This window comes from Ruditapes philippinarum, unplaced genomic scaffold (genome assembly GCF_026571515.1).
Source record: "Ruditapes philippinarum isolate M1 unplaced genomic scaffold, ASM2657151v2 ctg764_1_1_1_1, whole genome shotgun sequence".
Classification (NCBI taxonomy): domain Eukaryota; kingdom Metazoa; phylum Mollusca; class Bivalvia; order Venerida; family Veneridae; genus Ruditapes; species Ruditapes philippinarum.
In genome coordinates, this window is record NW_026857818.1 from 156,921 (window position 1) to 178,581 (window position 21,661).

The 21,661-nt window shown below is 30.5% G+C and overlaps 1 protein-coding gene across 3 annotated transcripts in view; it reads left to right on the top strand.

Annotated features, from left to right (window-relative positions):
• LOC132751147 (cubilin-like) overlaps positions 1 to 21,661 on the top strand; it is a 175,484-nt gene that overhangs the window by 89,877 nt on the left and 63,946 nt on the right. The window contains exon 1 of one of the 3 annotated variants that reach the window (XM_060741277.1): positions 14,690 to 15,275. The exons of the other annotated variants lie outside the window; for them this stretch is intronic. The gene's annotated coding sequence lies outside the window, so the exon portion shown is untranslated. Of the gene's footprint in view, positions 1 to 14,689; positions 15,276 to 21,661 lie in introns of those variants that run through there. 3 annotated transcript variants of the gene reach the window in all.

Below are 21,661 nucleotides of genomic sequence, written 5' to 3' on the forward strand. Positions count from 1 at the left end.
CATTTGCTAACAATTAACCTTTCGTTAGAGAAAACAAAACAAAAAACGTGAGTCAGCCGACATTAATGAATATCGTAGATTTCTCTCAACATTATTGAATGTAAGAAAATTCCTTAAGAAAAGTGTTAAGCAACAAGGTATGTGGTTCTTAAAATTAAATATTGGTTTCATTAAGAAGTTATGGATTGAAAGTTTTGGCAGTTTTGACATGGATAACATATTTGAGCTATTAACTTGCAGATGTTTTTTCCCCAATAATTACGTTAATAATGGCGCTAATGTAATGCATAGATTCTGGTAGCATAAATGTATATTATATTCAAAATAAATTCTGCATCTATTTCTCTGTGTCTGAATGGCGAAGGAATTTAAATTTTAAATAAGAAGTAGTTAATTATGATAACGTAGTGAACATGTCCCTGGCAATTATCTAAATACCTTTGATATAAAAACCAAGTAGACAATAAGCACAAAGATCATCTAGACAAAGTCACTTGTAACCCTAGCCGCACCAGCAAAGCACTTAGATTGGCACTAAACCAAAGTTGGGAGATGCAACTAGGGTGGGAAAACGATAAGGGAGGGGTGTTTGTTACAACTGTTACAATTACAAATTTATTTCAAAGGCCACAACCAAAAGGTTCATACGTGAATTAAAGGGATGAGGTTTGATTGTAAGGGCAAATAATCTAAATTTGTTTTATTTGTTTACTAATGTAACAGTTTACACAGGCTTAACGACGTGCTGCAATAATGTCATCTACATGTGCATAGTAATACGGTACAACATTTTATATGCTCGATTTAAGAGAACAGCATGAGGAACATGTAAAATAACTTAATTATACACATTTCTGTAGTAGTTTTCATTTGGTATTGCAACACGTAATTATCAGTTTATAGCTCTGATAAGGGTATATCAAATGTTTCCTGCTCACAGTTTACACATACACTATCAAATTCAAATGAATCTGTACCTATTTTGTAAGCAAAAGCTTTGCATAACTATAACAAAACATGATTGTCTGGTTATTTTGCAATACGTTTAAAATGATAGAAAGTTCAAACAGTTTAAATATAAGACACGCTGTCAAACATTGCATTGTACAATTTAGTTAAGTTAGTAATGAGTTTGATAAAAAAATAAAGCTTTGCTTTTCGTATTATTTTTTTGGTCAAATTTAGCTTACAATGGTATGGATACAAAATGAATTCATAATTTAGATAAAATCTTACTGAGTTCTGAGATTAATGAAATTGGATGTAATGATAAAAACTAATTAACTTATAATGTAATTAATGAAACTAATCTGCTTATGTTCGATAATGCTGGGGTTAAAGCGACAGAATAAACTAGAAAATAGACACATTTTATGTTCGAATAATTTCGAACCATAGTACAATGTGCATAAAGTGATACTTTTCCAAATATTGCCTATAACATGTACAGTGAAATCAATGTAATGCTTAATATTAAATTATCATTTTATTTGTTTTATATTACAATATAAATCAATACAATTTTAACATTGTTAAACCTATACGAATTTACGAATTGTCATATATCAATTAAACTAATTTAAACTAAAGAACTGCTGCTACAACTTAAGTAATAAAACATTCAATCAACAAGAGATTTTTCCGGTGTATGACTTTGCAAAAGGCCAAAGCGTTGCTAGTGTAAACATGTTTGATTTCTGCTGTCGATTGCATAACCTGAAGCACTTACCTTCATTAATAATTGATATTAAAGCAACTGCAGAAGCGTATCTTTCACACTATTTGCATTATCTTGTTATTTTAGATATGACACGCGATTTTCATGCATTTAACTCTTTAATTATACTTTTGTATAGGAACTTTGAACGCTAATTGGTAATGACGTCACTGCGACTTTTTACAGCAGATAGTAACTATTTTAACACCATTATCTCGACATGATGTAATACTTAAATCATTTGTAAAGATGCGATATTATAACGCTACCCTGTAATAAAATCTCTACCAGCTCTTGCGTTTGATTTTTGCTACAGCTTGTCACATAAGTTTGACTTATACTTGTATTACTACATCGATTTTAATACATTTTTTGGTCATATCTTGGCGGTCGATCCACTTTAACGACTTTCCGGAATTAACCAGTATTTATCAATTTCCCCGCATATAATCAGTTTTCTAATCCCACGTGATTTCTGAATCAGTGATTGGAGACAAATGACCGTTTCCGTCAATGTCCGAAATAGATTGTCATGGTGAAATAATGTCTCAACGGAGGATCGAACCAGCGGCCCCTAGAATACTTAAACGATTGTTCTCACTATTGAGTGTGAAATCAGTAAAAAGTCCTATTATACTGTTAACACCAAATTGCATACGGGCTTATTCAATTGACCAATTCCAGTAGCCAGACGACATTTGTTTATTGAATTTTATCATCATGGAATTTTCCAATGCGGATCTTATTAGCAAATAAAGTCTTGAAGACCCATTTAGTTTATTGTCTGTGTGCAAGTGAACATAAATGCGTATTTAGACAAAATCTGAACAGATGAGACACCAAAAAGGCCAAGTTAGGCATGTTAAGGAAGAAATATTGAATTTAAGGTTGAAATTGAATTATGCATCATGCTCACAATACTTTAAAATATGAAATAGCAACTTTAAGAAATACTTGTGGTGAATGGCCCTTGACCGACCACAGTGAATATTTTCAAGAAAGGTCATTTAAATCAGTAAATCTGACATATTTTGATTGTTTGGGAATATGAGGAAATGTGTCATTGGCACATTAATGTATGATTTATAACATTCATTTAATAATAAAAAAAATATTTGATCATGACATACAAGCACCTAATATATTAGCTAATATCTTAGCTTACACTGATATTGCACCTGTACTTTTTGTCATAATATTTCTGTACATGTCTGTTTTGTTCTAGTTTATGGTAATTTATATACCATTTCCAAGAAGTTTTTGAGGCGTTTTTTGTACTTTTTTGCAACCACTATATTCCTTTGTAGAACTTAGTATGTTCAATTAAGGAAACAATGGAAATTTGAAAATCACAATTTGTTGCGAGGCACCTTCTGTCAGTTGCAAGTTGCCAGTTTATTAATATCAGAACAAATACAGGAACTGGCAATATGATAATATAATATCATTACTGTACCATAACTATATCTTTAAGGCTTTCACTGACAAATGAAGTAAAAGCTGAATTTGCAATTCAGGAGCAATTAATTTTACACGGCCAAAAAGACCGACATTTGTAACAGTAATTATTAAAACTGACAACATGGAATAATTGCATACTGATTGTTTCTCCATTATGCCACATATTTGTAAAAGTGACATTCAATATTCTGTTTAAGAAACATATGTTTAAATACATCTTCGCATCTCACTCACTCACATTGTATATTTGGTTAAATTCCCTGCTTTAACAGTCAAATCATGGACATTTAGGAATGAAATGGATCAGCTAATAATTTATTTCAAATGATATAACCAAAGTAAAAATAAGTCAATTTTGCGAAAAGTGATTAAAAATAATTCGCTTTATATAATTATCATGAATAGAAATTTAACAATGGACTTTAGATTTTTATATTAAAAGGCTTGTCAAATAAATGTTAGCTTGTTTAGATTGATTTCAGGAATTATTATCATTTATGTTCCTTCAATTAACCATTTGAGAAAATGTTGTGTTGTGAGTTGTGAGCGAACAATATTTTTTATTCCTTATAAAATTTGTTTGACTATTGTGACAATAAATAGAAGATTCTACGTACACTATGCATACATGTGTCTCTCAAACATTTTAGCCGGTGCTAGTGGGGGCATTGAAATAAGCTTGTAAGTAGGCTGAAACAAATCGAGCTCTAATAGTTTCATTTTTACTCGTACTTGTGAGCGTTCTTAATGGTTTCATTTTTTTCTCTATTTATTTTGTTAGTCCTTAAATAAATCATATTACTCTTTTGAATCCATACAAATATTACCCAGTGGAGTAAGATTTATAATATTACATTTATTGTATAATTCTTTATAGTTTCTGAAATGTGATTGGATCAGTGATAACAAATGTATTTGAAATATATTGACAAAACAGCTTTGAAATACATGCTATATCATTTATTATTGATTCGCATCAGACGCTTTCTTGCATTTTAAAAGAACCTCTATCAGTCTGCACTGGTAATCAAATTGGTGTTCCTATTTATAACAACTGTCTGCCTTTCAACAATCACTGCAAATTGTTTAGAAAAAAAATCCGTTCCCAGAAATATGCAATTGTTGAAAGTCGTGATATTTAGGAAAACAGGCTGTAACTAATAGATATACTGAAGTACGTAACAAATCATTCTTACTTAATATAAAGAATTTTAATTATTAAGTTGGGTCTTGTAAAAACTTAACCTATTTTTTCTTAATCAATTTCTGAAAGTTTTTATCTTCAATTGCATATCAATTGTATATTTATAAATGAATTTATTCGATTCATTTTTATAACAGAATAGAACTAAAAAACTAAAAATGTTCCAGACTCGGTTCGATTGAGCCTGTTCCTGGACGGTACTGAAAGTGCAAGTTACCGTCCACGCAAAAGCCACATATTTTTGAATCGTTGCTACTTACTCGTTTTTCTGGTGCTCTTCAGTTAAAAGTAAATTTAAAGAAATTGAATTATATGCAATTCAGCAAAGACTACTTTGAACCCTTCAAAGGTCACTGAATTGCTTGACAAAATGTTTAAAATGTAAAAGTAAATCGAGTTTATCTTTAAAGCTGCATGCCTCCAGATGAGCGAAAATATTTCAATAAAATCAAACCTGAGAAAAATGTACTAAGATTTAAGGAAAAATGTAAAGATTCAAAGTTCTAGTAATAATTTACATGTTACATGCTATTAATGACCGATTTTTCAGTATTTATATCTATATTTCTACTGCGTTACTAACGCAGTGAGGGCTATTTTTGCATATTTTGTCCTCTTTCTAGTAATTTACGTGGGTTGTAAGTGCCATTGATATTGTGTAAATTGCTTCCTTTCGGTTATTTCACTGAATAATACTTTTAAAGACAATTTCAAAATTTTCATGAAAATTAGCAAGAATCTGGAGGCGTGCCATTTTAAGTATCATTTAAAGATTTATAGTCCATACGTAGTACTTATTGTGTTGTAACAAAATACTGTAACCGCAGCGAGCCTGTAAGATTCGAATCGAGAAAACTTTGTTTTCAGAATTTTATTATGGCAATCTTACAATTCATAAATTTTTGAAAAGGTAAAGAGATCAAACAAATGCATTAGGCGGACAGATAAATCAGGTATCAACAAAATCAAAACATATGAGTATATCAAAGTATTTTTTTGTTTTCACATTTGTTCATCACGAATTGTTTTTTATACTTCTAGTAGAGGTAAAATTACATTTCATTAAACGAATTTAGACTAAAAGTCTTGATTTAAATCAATTTCTACACTTATCTGTAGGTGGTCTAAACCACATGAGGAAACTCTAGAATTTCAACTTACTGCTTAAAGCAACAGCTGCTACTGTATCAGGTTTGTCAATAACTTAGTAACTGGATAAAAACGTAGCGTAGAACAAAAAAAGAAATTTATGTTAACTCGTATAATGTGTATATTAAAGTTAAGATGCATTGAAACAAACCTTATTATAAGATAATATCACATCACAGTGTGATAAAAACGTTTTAATGGAAACTCCTTTACTTTACTTTTTATGGTTTATTGTTTCCATTCACTAACAAAATACTTTTGTTGTAATCATCGTGTTTTCTTTGTGGTTAAAAAAATACTTAAAACAATCTTGTACTAAATGATACCTCTGATATATCGAATATACGTATTGTTTCAGTCAGCTCCAATAATGTGCATGCATAGTCAGTTCTTTCGACCAGCAAAACTAATCTTTGACTAGGTAAGCTCTCTCTGGCACAATATATACGGAAGCCTTTTTAATATGTATCGTCTTAAGCCGCTGCTAGCGGAGCTCGGACGGTAACTTACACTTTCCAGTACCGTCCATGAACAGCCTTCATCAAACCAATCTGCAGCATTTTCAATTTTGTCGTTTTGGGCGTATTTTGAAGATTCCGTTTTTCTCTATTCTATTTGCCTGTTTCAAAATGCAGACATTTGGTTCACATAGTACAGGATAGCATAAATGGATAGGTTCTGTTTTCTCATTTAGGTAGGATTTGTAGGAAATAGAGGAATATAAGACCTGGAATAATCAAATTGTCTACACAGTGTGGTTAACTACGATTTAAGTCTGTTCAACTGTTTTATGTATGTATGACTGCAGTATTATTAAATGAGTTATTTTCTCGGAAATCTTACAGGTGTTCACTATTATATCAAATAAATAATATTCAATTTGTTGTAAACAAGAAGTTATGATGTAAGATGCTATAGATGTTAAATTGCATGGATTTATAATAATATGTAAATGAGGCAAATATGCCTCCGTAGTGTCTCTTGAATGCATACAAGAATGCTTGTCAGTTATATAATATTTACTATTTATTCAATATATAACTCTTTTATTCAATTTTCGGGTGGTGCTCTCTGCAAAATTGAATATTTAAGATATATACTTACAATAACTCATTAAGTTATAAACAAGGGACTTAACTGACGCAATTAAATCAAATAGCAATACAGTATGACCACACTTAGCCAAAGCAATATAATTAAATCCTGGTAATTTCCAACCATGTTTACATATAAACTATCTGATAAGGTTTATCTTTCAACAATAATTCATAAATTTTTCCACTTTAATATGCAGACAATATCATTATTACTCTAAGTTCAAGAATGTCGCAAATGTAAAATAAACTTAAATAGCAGAGAAACAACCATATGAAATTTTTATTAATTTTGTTGAGTACTCGCTTAGTCGTGTTCTTGTTACAGATTATCTTGTACCTAAAATAGAAGGTTCATTTACATAAACTTAATAAAGATGTTAAGGGCACGTCATGAGTCTAAACTCACCGTAGAAAAATCAGTTAAAACTGAAACGTTCATCTATCAGACAACGAACTCATCTCAGACAGTTTTAACTGATTATGTGCCATAAAATGTTCAAATATCTAAATTGGTTACTCATTTCGTAGACTAGATTTTGTGTACACTGAAGATAGTAATAACTAGTGATGAAAGTGTATTTTTCAACATATATGCATAGGTATATGCATGTAATATGTTCAGTTGTGCCACCATTGTTAAATATACCGATGTCTTTCAGTGGTCTCGATAGAACATCCTTTGCTGCAAAATTACGACTATATTGCCTGTCATGTTAAATCTTGAAACCCAAATGGCAACGATGCTGATACTTTAACCATTTTTACCGTGTTCACTTCACATATCTATGCCTGATGAAAGGTTTCGAGCGCATCGTACATGAAATTCATTATTTTGAAAGATAAACTTACATTATATATCAAATTTCACATTTTACAAGCATTACTTTTTGTAACTGCTTTAAATTCGTTTTCTTTGTAATCTTAAGCAAGATTTATATTTCTTATTCTGATCATAAAGTCCTTAAATCTGATTTTATGGTTCCTCCAAGCCGTTTAATTACAGTATTGCTTGTTGTAAAACAAATTTCTAGAGAATTTATGTATACTTTACAAAGATTATGCATATTGCGGGGACAATGTTATTCATTTTATTTATAAAATTGATAAAATTAAATGTAAAGCATAGCTAGGTGAGCTCTTAATGAGTTGTTTCTTATATGTTACATTCATGATTTAGTAATTCAATAATTAGTACTTATAATTTTCATCCATGTTTAAACAGATAGTGCCATTGAACCTTTACTGAAGTTTTTATTATAAAAAAACCTATCGTTAAACTCATAAAAACGCAGTGTTTGTACATGTTATATATTCTTTTAGAAAAAAATACTAAGCTTCCCTGCCAAAACATCGGATGTCACAAAATGCTTTTCTATCGTTTCTCATTCAAGACTCAATCAAACCGAATCTGCAATTTCCATTCAATATTTGTTTTCGCTACTGTCGAAGGATCACCATTTTAACAGATTTTTTTCCAAATGAAATATATAATTTTGAAAATAAAAGCAAACAAGTGCCATAAATTACACTAATTGATGAATCGTTTTACGTCAGTATGTGAATAATCTTCTCGTAATTTTGACAGCCGGTTACAATTGTAATTGCAGATTTTCATTTTGCTTATTTACATACAAACTTTAAAAAAATGATTGCAAAGCTCCTTTCCAATGCCGGTCTTATTTGTTTTGTGAGGTACGGTTTAGTTTTCATTACACTGAATGCAGAATTGGTGGTGTTGAATATTTAAGATATTGCATGTTTCAGCAACTATAGAATAAAAATTGGCAACCCGCCAATAAATCTGATATTGTAGTCGGGTTATAATGATGAAAATAATTAATATTTTCATCTGACCAGAACTTTCCGTTTTCTCCTTAATACAAGATTTGCCAAATTATTTACCTTTCATCGGAGAAAGCAAAATAGTGAGTCAGTTTTTTATCAATGAGTTTTGCAGCTTTGTCTGATCAGTATGCTATGTTAGAGAATTCTACTAGAAGGTTGTTAAGCAACAAGGCATGCTGCTCTAGATATCGATATTTTTGTTTCATTTAGAAAGAATAGATAATAAGTTTTGGCAGTTTTGACATGTATAACATATTTCAGCAATTAGCTTTCATTCTCAGAACCGATTAAAAGCATCTGTTCTAAGCAGGTGTTTTCCTCAACAATTTAAGATATTTGCGCTGATTTGATGCATTGAGTTTGATACCATAGATAAGAAATGTATTTAAAATATATTAATGTGTCTTGTCTTTGTGATTTCTAATTAGAGTAGGAATGGTTAATGCTTTGTTGGTAATATCGCAGTAGGTTTCCCTCACATATTATCTATAAAAATCCTTTTATATTACCTTTGAAATGAAATATAAATTATTTTTTTTCAAATATAATACAAGATTAGCTGTTAAGACTTATTTCAGGGTAAATGGCATTGATACAATTTTATCAGTTACATAATTAACTGTTACAACATTATAAGTGCATGTTAAATTTCTATTGCTTGGTATTGCTTGGTATTGCTAATTATTCATTAATACATAAGGAGAAGTCTTTCAGATCCAGTAGATGAGGAGGTTTTGACCCCTGATATTGTTTTAAGTTTGTAACACCTGAGATTAACTGTGACAGTGCCCCGTGAAACATTAACAAACAAAATATGAAATCATTTAAAATTATAAAGCAATTCAAACATATAAAATGTCGAATTTTTAGATTTTAAGCAATTTTGTTGCAATACGATTTACGTCTGCTTTACGTCTGCATTTTTCATGTATTTTTTGTTTTTAATGCTTTTAAAGAATCACTTTTTTCCAGATATTTATACATCACAAACATTAGAGAAAAACCGTAAAGAACGCCAAAAGCGGCGATGTTGAAAATGTTAAGGGTCAAAATGTGATGAGTGCAGGCTACCCTCAAAACAGTATAGCACCGGCGAGGCTGAATTCAACATTTTAAACCTTCAAACATTTAATGCTGAAATTTGGCATACGTTCGTGTCTGACAAGCGGCTTATCGTCCCCGATTTAAATAATATGTGTGTCTAAAATGAGAAACCTAAATAAAATTGGATTTTGAAAGAGGACAGGGGTTTTGAACCCTTAATATCACAGACATGGCATCAAAACAAATAAACAAACAAAAACAGCAGATAAAATATCCAAATGGTGATCATACAGTATTCAAGTCACCTAGTCACTAGGAAAGGTCAAACATAAGGAAATAAATTACCACAAGCAAATAAATTACGTAGTGCTGCATGATCTTCAAGGAAATACAACATCTCTGATTGAATGAATGTTCGGGGGAACATTTTACGGCCTCCACAGGACATAAAAACACGGATGTGTCAATAAAATAGAGAAAAACGAAATAGGAATATAATATATAACATAATGTGCAAACTGAATTTATTTGATAACTCGTAAAAAGCTTCTTTCATTTGTTATAAATGGTAACGACCAAAGAACCGACGAACAATTTTGCTATTCCATGTTCTAAATATACAGTTGTTTGCATAATCTGGAACTTAAAATATGGTAAACAAGATCAACTAAGGAAATTTAAGCTAAACATTTATTCTATAAACATAAACAAAATCAATCTATTTAATTATTCATATTACATTGATGATTTGAGATATGTGCATTCATTTTCCATATGATATTAGTAAAAATTGTTCACGCAGATTTGCTATGAATTCACTGGCATAGCCATCATGGATTCCAGCACTTTTAAGTGTAAAAACTTGAGTACCTTTCAAGCCGGTGCAATTGGGCGTTAGGTGTGTTGCAAGTTTTCATTATCCCTCATGTACAGACTCAATAAAACCGAGTCTGGAGTTTTCATGTAATTTTGTTGTGATTCATGCGTCCGATGGATCACTCTCAAGATTTTTATTTTGTAATATCATGCTTTTGACATGGTTATATTACTACAAAATAATACTTAAATCATTTGAAGAGATGTGATATAATGTCATTATCTCATTATCCATGTATTATCTCTGACTTACTGATTATGTTTTTAGTTTTCATCTATGGTAACGGTTATATAAGTAACCAGTCGAGACTACCTTAACATTAGTCATAAACTCTTATCCATGACATGACACAACAAGTTATTTTCTGTATTGAATATTATTTTGATCTCATAGCTACTGAAATGTGATTTGGTCAATAATAACGAATGTGCGTTCAAAATGTTTTGTCGAAAAGCTTTTAAAATAAATTATAAATTTTCTACTATGGATCTTTATCGGACGCTTTCTTGCATTTTAAAAGAGCCTCAGTCTGCATTGTTAATCAAATTGGTGTTCTTATTTACAACAACTGTCTCAGTTTCAACAATCACTGCAAATTGTTCCTTTCCCAGAAATATGCGATTGAAGGTTGTGATATAGTATAAATGTACAACAATAAAAACGTGTCTTGTAATTTAAAGTCATACTTTATAAAGTTGATGCTAGGCATAAGCTGTTGCTTTGATTGTTTGTTTGTTTGTTTGTTTGTTTGTTTGTTTGTTTGTTTGTTTGAGTTCTGCTATTTTTATATGGAATGGCACATTTACAAAGATGTATGATTTACATAAATTATATCATGCCTATCAAATATTTACTATAATATTTGTTTGTATTAAAGTTTGATGTTATATCTGTTGGAAAGAATTTTCGAGTTTTTCGAGTGACATTTCCCTGCGTGTTTACATGATATTGTTATAATAGTTAAGATGTGCTGTTTTGTTTATGGAAAAAAGGAGAATTGCAGCGAGTGTATAAGATTTAAATCACGACAACATATTTTGGCAATTTTGCAATAATTACACATTTGTACAATTAGAGTTAATTCTTTGAAGAGGTACAGAGATATAAAAGCTATTTACTTAACAGGTGCTCCTTCTATCTCCGTGAGTGCTAAAGTAAAGCTATAGGATAAAATCATACTTAGTCTAGTAAATCAAAGTTTTTTTCTCTATTTTTACCGCATTCGCTTGTCTAGAATTGTTATTGATACACTTAGTAGAAGTAAAATTACCCTTCATGAAACCAAATTGGACTTGAATTAAATCAACTTTCTACACTAATCTGTAGGTGGTCTAAGAAAGAAATAAGGAAATTCTAAAATCTCATCAAATACTTTAAAAGAACAGATGTTTTTGTATCAGTTTTATTGATAACTTAGTGACTTGATATGCAGAATGAAAGATGTCGGTGTAAAATGGCATTCGTTTATTAAAATTAAGACGGTAACTATGATATAACATTTGATATTTGGTGCAGATACCTTGGGCTCTATAAAAACATATTGAGGATATTGAATGACTGTAGATTTAATACTTAATTTATTTAACGAGCTGAATAAAAATCATGTTATGCGAGCCTGTAAAGAGTAGATTCTAGCGTACGTTTGAACTTTGTTTTATATATAACGCAAATGACGTCACGTCAGAGTATTATTACACTATAGTGTTACATGGTTTTTGTATTCATTGTACGAGTAAAAGTCCAACAATCATTCAGGGAAATGCGTCGGTTGAACAGCATTTATAATTATCAAATGGCCTTTATTTATATGATAACAAACAGAGTTGCTGATTATTGTATCGCTATGTATATTACGTGTATATCATGTTGTTGAACCGTGTTTTCTAACTACAAAATAATTAATTTGAAAAAGGAAATTATATTTCACGAACTTAAAACTGTTCAAATTACAAATATACAGAAGTCATCTGTTTTCCAACATGTTTGTCAAATCTATATATATTAAGAATGTGTAGATTCGGTCACTTTGAATGATATTGACGCGTAATTAAGCATGCAAACCGTACTTCAATCTGTTAACCTCGTTCTTACACAATACGTTCGCAAAACCAATGCTCTTGGAGCGTCATAGATAATATGTTTCAAAGCTTTTTAGAACAAGAAAAGTACTCTGCGTGCTCTTCATCCAAATGGTGATAGTTTCTGTAGATATCTACTAAATCATTTGATAAACATGAAATGCTTCGTAAAAGAGAAACTATGTGTTTGTAGATATGAATTTTATGTTGTTATTGGAACAATGCCAATAACAACTAGGCAGGAAGCACGTTTATTTTATTACTTACATAGTTACAGTAGTTTAATGAATATACATATTAAGTCGATGGTTTTACTTAAGTCATTTAACCAAAGGCTACTTAATTATATAACAAACATAATGAGCATTTTATTGAAAAAATGACCACATTTTTGTTCCAAAATTACACAAGATTTCTGTTAATTTTCATCGGTATTAATGGCCAATAGGCATCAATTGGAGACGTTTAATTCTTCTTAAACAAATCAATGGAAAGAACATGTTAATATACTTAATACATTTAGATTTAAGAGATATTTGAATACATATGTGTGTTCTGTCAGACCTTAAAACTGAAATTGGACGACTTATCGGACTTTTTTTAAGAATGTTTGATAAATTCCTTTTTTGCCGAGTGGTGGTATTTTGCGATTAATTAACATTGATAAAGAAACGTATGTACTTTTACAAATTCACGTTTGTATCACTTCTTTTACATAAATTGTTTATGTATGTATGGCTCGAAACACAAGCAAAACAAATTTATTTAGTTTAAAACATAAACATTTGAATCTAGATCTGATAAACTATTTTTTTATAAGAATATCTTTCGTATTTTCCTCTCATCATAAATATTGGTCAATACTTTCTCATTGATATATTGCCTTCTGTTTTCTTATTTAGAATTTGGCAGATTGCATTAAGAATATATGATTTATTGCGATGGATAAAACAAGGTCAGACCGGAAACATAAAGATTTCCGTTCATATTCGATGCTCGGGGTATAAAACATACTTAGACTTGATTTAACAGGCTTTTAACGCGTTGGCCATCATTTGCGTCTAGTTGTTTCACGAACATTTGTATAATGTTTTTGAAAAGAAACGTTCTGGTATTCAGTTGAAGGCAGATATTTAGATTTTTAATGTTTAGTCTGCATTACTTATTATTCTAATTCTGTTTTAACTTGTAAACGTTGAACATGAATTATTATCTCCATTGAATATACTTCTAAGAATATTATGACGTCACTGATTTGTGTTAGGCCAGAAGTAGTTAAAGCTGCATGCCTCCAGATGAGCCATAATATTTCATGAAAATCAAATATGAGAAAATTGTACTAAGATTTTAAGAAAAGTGAAAAGATTCAAGATTTTCGTGGAATAATTTACAATGTAATATGTGGTTAATGAGTAATGTTGCAGCATTTATCACCCTAATTCTACTGCATGATTTATGCACACAATTCTCATGATAATTAGCATGAATAAGGAGCTAAAACATTTTCAGTTCCGTACGTATTTAAGTTTGTAATCATTATGGTAAAATATGTTATCTTTAGATAAATCAGTTCAATGTAAAAAAAAAAGGAATTATGGAAGTAAAACGAACTTTGTAACCGTTAATAAGCTAAAACGGTGTATCTCTAATTTTCCGGGCCACTCTCTATTATATTTAAATTAGAAGGGCGGTCGCATCACTTCGTGCGTGCGAAAACAAGTTCACTTGTAATGTATTTAATATTCATCACTTTTTCATTGTTCTAACATTTAACTTCTACATATTCTGAGATTATTTTATCATAATTATATAAAACCTTAAAACTGTGTGTATTGAACTATGTAAAATTTCATGAACGTTAATATATAATGTTTGAAATATAAAAAATATTTCAAGGAAATACTTGTATGTAAATTGATATTAAATTGAAAGTATCATTTTTTTCTGTCTAGCTTTGTCTTCATTTCTTGTGATTTTAATATTAAGAGGCTATTGTGTTTTAACATTGTATAAATATTTCCTGTAAGTCATAGTTCTCTTAACATTTGCCACCATCATTAAATGTTAAAGTGTTTCCTCTGTAAGTAGCATGTTAAAAGTGATAAAGTTTGTCGAAGTTATTATGGCAAATAAATCTACGTAAAACTATTGGTTAAACCATGTGGTTAAACTGTAGATTTATCAACTCGTTCTGTAAATAATCCACTATTTTACAGCTCAGCACGCTAGGAAATGTGCTACAAAATGTAATTTCGTCAATCACCGTAGGACACAAGTGATTTTCTGCACCACAACCTTCTAATATTCTCTCGAACAATAACTTTAGTTCTGATTCAATAGCTAAGGAAGGAACGCGCAAATCTACACATATATAGAGCCTAAATATTTCCAATAATAATCATACGTTGTAGTGAGTTGGTTCCGTCGATTTGGGAAGAGTTTATTATTAGCACTATATTGCCTCCGAAGAGTTTTCATACTGTTATATGTGATTATACGTATAGAGGAAACATCAAAGCCTTGATTATTTCCTATGAGTGTGGAAAACAGTGTTTAACATAGATATCAGAACGCCGGTGCTTGTAGTTATATACACAAATAAATGATGCGTAAGTGGGAAATGTATAGGAGGTATTTAAAGCTCGTATAATGTGTAATAAAGTGGAAATTCCCTCTGTATGTGTAATTTGTTAGACAACTATGCGTTATATAAGTGGAATATATGTGTGTTAATTTGTTCCAGTAAAAATAACAGAGGAATATTGTTTCTATATAATTAAGGATTCCTGGATATGCTATCGAGGTGTGTTTTTGTTTTCTAATCTGTTGTATTGTAAATAGTTAAACATTTTGTTATATACTTTTCAAATCTTCAAATACGAATAATGTACAAACTTTAAGTATCAATCACTCGACTATAAACTAGACAGTAAATATGTGAGCATGTGAAAATTAGAATTAAAACAAATTTAAGTTCGTTACATATTAATTGTAAGGTCAGGTGAGCATTGTGCTCTCAATAGATATGTGCAGTTAATTAAGTAACATGTGAAGTCGGCATTATAAGATTTACAATAAAATTTAAACTGTAGTCTCAAATCGAAAATAATAATGCGCTGTATTGAATGTTTAGCCAAAAGCACAATTATGAAAAAACCGGGTAAAATGATTTCCCTTTAGTGTATCTATTAAATACATTGGTGTTTTTGTTAAAAACAAACTTCAATGCCAAATTGTATACTCGTTTCCATAGACAAATTGCGTCGTCCCATTTATTCACAATGAACCGTAAAACAACATGATAGAATGGCAATTAATATTATATTTACCGACATTTTACAACATTTTTTGTGTTGTCAAATGGCTATACTATTACACAGTATAAACAACTTCTTATTCCACACCCAATGGTGGTATATATACGTTTTTCTACTTTTACAATATAGGTAGAAATGCCTGACAGGTTGGCAGTTATTACATATTGGCACAATTAACGCAGTAGGTCGGAACAAATTAAATAAAGAGCACCTCTCTATCAAGCAGGTGTTTTTTTTGTATGTAATGTTATTCTGTTAAATTATCGATTTTTTTCATTTAATATTATACAGCTGGAGAACACATTTATCTAAGTATAGTGTATTTATTATAAAGCATTTGTCAATATGTGCTATACTTTTAGACATTAAGATTTGTTATTGGTTATATTTACTGTATCAATGGATGTACGCGTATGGGTTATCTTCGGGCGCCTTACGAGGTTATATAACAAGACAAAAGTTTTTGGAACGCTTATATGATATTGCATTTCAGTTTCAATTGAAAATATTAACATATTAATTTCAATCATAAGATTAGAAAATGGTTGTATATATGTAATCATATAAACAATACATATTTCACTGATTTAGCGAATATAAGCTTCTCATTTACCCATTTCGCAATTAACGTTACAAGCATGCAGTATTATTTTTAATTTATAAACGATTAATAATTTGTTTGACAATAAAGATTTATTTTTATGAGACTTGTAAAATAAAAGAGACTGGGTCAAGTCCACTAATATCAATTATATTAATTAACATAGTTTTGCTTTAGTTGGAATCAGTAACATTACTGTTTACGGAAGATATACATGATGCTTATCGTAATTTGATAGTTGATACGTGTTTAAATATGCGGGGGGATTTTGTTGTTTTGTTGTTGTTGTTGTTGTTTTTGTTTTGTTGGGTTTCTTTTTTTTTTGAGGGGGGGGGGGTGCGTTTAAGCATGCATGTAGTTACGCATTGTTGATGTTGAAAAATCGATATTGCCTCATTTGTATTAAGCTATAAAACAGTATAAGTCAATTACAAGAATTGATATTAAAAAGACAAAATTCCGTATACTTATATAGCGATTGTCAGACAGTAGCATCATAAAAAATGTACAGTCAGTTACAATACCAAATTGTATGGAGTCACGAAAAACATGTAGCCATAAATAATTGCCTGGCAACATTATAATATTAGCACAATTAACAAGGTAGCACAAAACAAATTAAATGCATAGTATCTCTACTCTACAGGTGCTAGTCTGATCGATTCAGTTATCGATTATTTAGAACAGCAACATTGCAAGGAAATGTATACACATTTTATGTGATTTTTTAATATATAAAATACGTGTAAGTAATTAATATGTTTTCTTTTTTATAAAGGTGTTCGCTTTCATAGTTTATGTTAACCCGCAGAAACAATAATTCATAATTTAATTTCATTAACATAAAATTAGTAAATTATATGTAAAAAAAAATAATCGTATCTTTTTAAAACAAAATTAGGAACGGCGTTGTAGGCTCGGTTTGATAGAAGCCTTTAAACAACGTTTATGATATCACACGTTTGTAACGTTCTTTCCTGTTGGACAAGACATGTTGTTTTTCATGTATTTACATGTAGACAACTGATTCATTATTAATTGTAATAAAAGACAAGTGTTCAGTATAATTACAAAATTGCAATTGAGTCCAATATTTATACTTAACTGGTTGTTAACCAAATGATTCTTATCGCCACAAGACATTTATTTTCCCTTGTGCCTGGACAAACTGGCCGGAAAACAGAACATATAGGTGACTTTGTTGACAAATATGATGAATGTTTTCAGTAATTTAAGCTTACGAAAATATATTCCATTAATGATGTATTTCTGATACAGAAGAAGTACTTGATCTCATTTAAATAAATGTTATAACGAAGGTAGCACGTTAAGTCTTCCGTAGATTATATATCAATTTGGATTTGCCAATTTATTTGGCTAAGGGAACAATTAATACTTTGTAATATTTGTTCATCACATGTTTTCTTCTGCTTAACCCATACGTATTATGTACTAAGGCTATTATCGAGTAATATATATTTAATGAAATGCAAACTTAGAACCCGATCAGGATATCTTTGTTCAATTAGTGGATCCATCATTATTTTAATTGCATTTATTCAAATGGTCTGATATATATTCTCTATCTATTTCTAGTAATAAAGATAGTTCTTGCTCATCTATTACCACAAGGGAATTTCCAAATGATTGCAAAGCACTAAAATTCCTCCCCATCAAATTATTTGATAAGTCAACGGCTTTGTTGGGCATTAGGCGTATTGTAAATTTATATCTGGCGGGTAAGCCTGTTTCCGTTTTTGTCGTCTGCTAGCTTAGGTTGCTCGATTACAAATCAAATTCTGTTAACGCTTGTAAAATTAGAATCTATAAAGATGGTTATTTAAATATATGTTTTATGACCAAAGGATTTTCAAAATTTGAATTTTAGTTTTTTTGTTATTAAATAAGTTTCAAAAATCAAACATTTATATTTTTAAAAAGATGTCAAATCATATCAATCACAATAACATGGAAATGATTTGAAAATGCCATTGTGTTAATAATTTATACGAAAGTCATGAAATGCTAGTCAGGTCATCAATGTTTGGCCAAGCAATTAACCGATAAAAGATGATATTATTTAGTAGTTTTATGGATAAGTTATATTTACAACAAAAAACATAAATTTGCGATTTTCTATAGATTGTTGAACGCGGCGCTCCGTTTAACAACTATCATATAAATATTCGTCACCCGTGGTTTAATGTTGTTATATTTTTTTCTATTGGTTGTTTGCCAGTAATGTTCAGGTAAACCAAATTTCAGGTAATGCGTTTGCAATGTTGCAAGTTGTAATAATGTCAGTGTTGTCTGCAGGAAGACATTTATAACTACCGTATTAACGAGAGGGTCTTGCTCTCCTGTCTGAATACTGTTGCCTAGGTAAATATAACTAATTACAAATATGTCCACTAACCAGTTATAGTTTTAACTTTCTTAGTTACAATACACATAATCTAAGTCTGGGTTAAGATAAAATCTTTCTTCTGACCTGTTCTCGTTATAACCCTCTTGCAACTTAGCCTTTTCCAAACGAATCTGAATTTAATAAATTTCCTGAAGTTATAAATGCATGTTTGTTTTGCAAACGTGCAAACGGTTTAATCAATCATTTTTATAAACACGTTTAGGGGTTTTGTATCAAATTTGTATCAATATTTATTTTTGATATGTTAATATGTAACCACACAAAACAACTATTGCTACAAATGTGTATTTTGTATAATGTATATATTTTATATATTTTCTTTTCCTGTTCATTATCACTAAGTTTAGCATCAGAGGCTTATCTGATTCTACACAATACAAAAGTATCACCATTACAAATACAGGCAAACATATATCATAGCGACATCTGTCTTACTATCTCTAACGCATCCATCAATGACAAAGATTTGACCGCAAACCAGTCGTTTGGTCTAAAGGATTGTGATTTACGACTCTAGACTTTTTTCCCATAAAAAACAGGAGCAACTCGTGGTGGGATTTGATTAAAAAAATCATATGATTTAGTTTATGTTGAAGTTTCTTTCTTGATCGGGATGATTTAAAAAATGAAATGTATATTTTCGGGCGGTGGAGGTTGGAGAAGGGGGATAATGTGGTGTTGGGGGTTTGTCACATCGATACCGTTATTGTTCTGAAAACTAGCTTGAAAGCTTCCTCGCATAATATAATAGACAAGAAGTGCATCGTAGCCACAACTTTTGAACACGATTTTTATGTGCTGCCTAAAGATAATCAGAATTTTATGTTAGAATGTATTTGAGCTAATAGGTGCTTATCTTTTAGAAAGTGTAGCGCTGGAAATGAAGTAATTTGTCATGAAGAAAGGAAAATGAAGACAAAGTATCATTCTGACTTTCATACATAATACTAAGCAGCCTTTAAATTAACTGATATCGATAACCAAAGTGCTAAAAAGAAACTAAGGCTTAGCTGTAATGACAAGGTAATATATAACTACCGACGACTAACAGGCTGTTTTGATTTGTTTTACAGGGCTATCGGAAAGAAATTCGTTTGATTTCATTGCATCTTTATATTTTCATAGAAGAGCATTATAAAATCATAGTTTTGATGATGTCATTATTTGAATTGTCTGTAGTATTTTAAATCACTCCGAACATCAAATGAATAGGAAGCCTAAGTATACTTACCCGACCAACTGACATTTATTGCAATTTTAAGACCTAAACAACTGTTTTTGTCTTTTTCAAAATGCATCTTTTATGAAAATATTCCATTAGGAGTTAAATTATAGACATACTTTAAAATGTAATCACTCTTTGGTCTATAACTGTCAGATAATTTAGGCATCTATTTAGTTTGAATGTAAGAGTAACATTTAGAAGTCTAAATGTATTGTAGGGAAATTTCAAAAGTGTTTTATGATAGTTTCGAAAAGCCAGAAATACATTAGCCCTTTCAAATGTCTTTAGCAATTTAATTTTGCGTGAGATAAAACATTTAAAGGTTTCAATTAGTTATTGAGTTACAGGTTTAGCACTTGTTTTGAGCATATTATGAGCATATTATGAAATACCCTCTAATCTCAAACGTGAATATCGTTTCCCTCCAAGATATATATGAGTGTCAAGAAGAAATGTCTTAATGAAGCCTTCAAGGTTTTAAATGTTTATATTTTATGAAAAACCTGAAGCTAGCATAATTTCATATCCAGATTAATAACAGTGTATGTATAATTCCAAGAATGTTGCATCCGCCTCAAATTGTTAGGTCACTTTTTGCTGATGTCAGTAGAATACACTAGTTGACAAATAGAATACAAATTACGTACTTCTCACAAAATCAAAAAAAAACATATACGTTTAATATATAAGCTATCGTACTCTTCCCGGCGTCGGCGTGGGATAAGTATTTGCGTGGCAGATGGTGTCTCTAAAACTACACAAAAGAATGGGTTGAAACTTCACAGACATATTTGAAATCATAACAGGAAGTCACTTACTAATCCTTACGTGGATTTTGACAGAATTATCGCCCTTTTAAACTTAGAAAATTCTATATTATCCAGACACTTGTTTAACTATCAAGCACTCAGAAAAGTCGAGCACGCTGTACTACTGACAGCTCTGGTAAAATGTTATTGTTTGGTATTCGCTATATATGACTTTTGCAAGATTTAATTTTTTTAACTTTCGGCTTCCGATTACAGAAATAAATTATTTGTATAGAACATATAGGCTGTGCACGTGTGTGTGTGTTTTTTTGTTTAAATAACTTACATGTCAGTGCAAAACTGGTTCGTTATTTAGTTGCTTCTACTAATGTGCAATGTATCCTTAAGCAAGGTAACATATTTGTACGTTTTATAAGTTTAAAAGCTGCTGCAGTGTCCGTATTACTTTTATATCATGCACACCTGTAATGTTTAGCTTCTCCTCAAATGTCCGTTCAAAAGACATACATGTATTTTCAGTAACGCGCATGTGCGTCACGTATCTTTGATTTAGATTGTAAGCACACAAGTATGATCGATTACAAATCCAAAATCGTCTCTGAGAAATCACTAGAGACTTCCAATTTATCAGAAGTTTTCTAAGAAAGCGGATACAGTATATACATTTAAGGAATAATAAAGTTAATATTCTCATTCTATACGTATAGAAACGACTAAAATACGAGACTTCAGGCATACAAATATAGAATCACTGATCACAGTAAACTCGTTTTCAATGGCTTTAACAAAGCGGAATGCCCCTATTACAGAAAGGTTAATTAATTGGATGCCTGACTTTGAAACGCTTA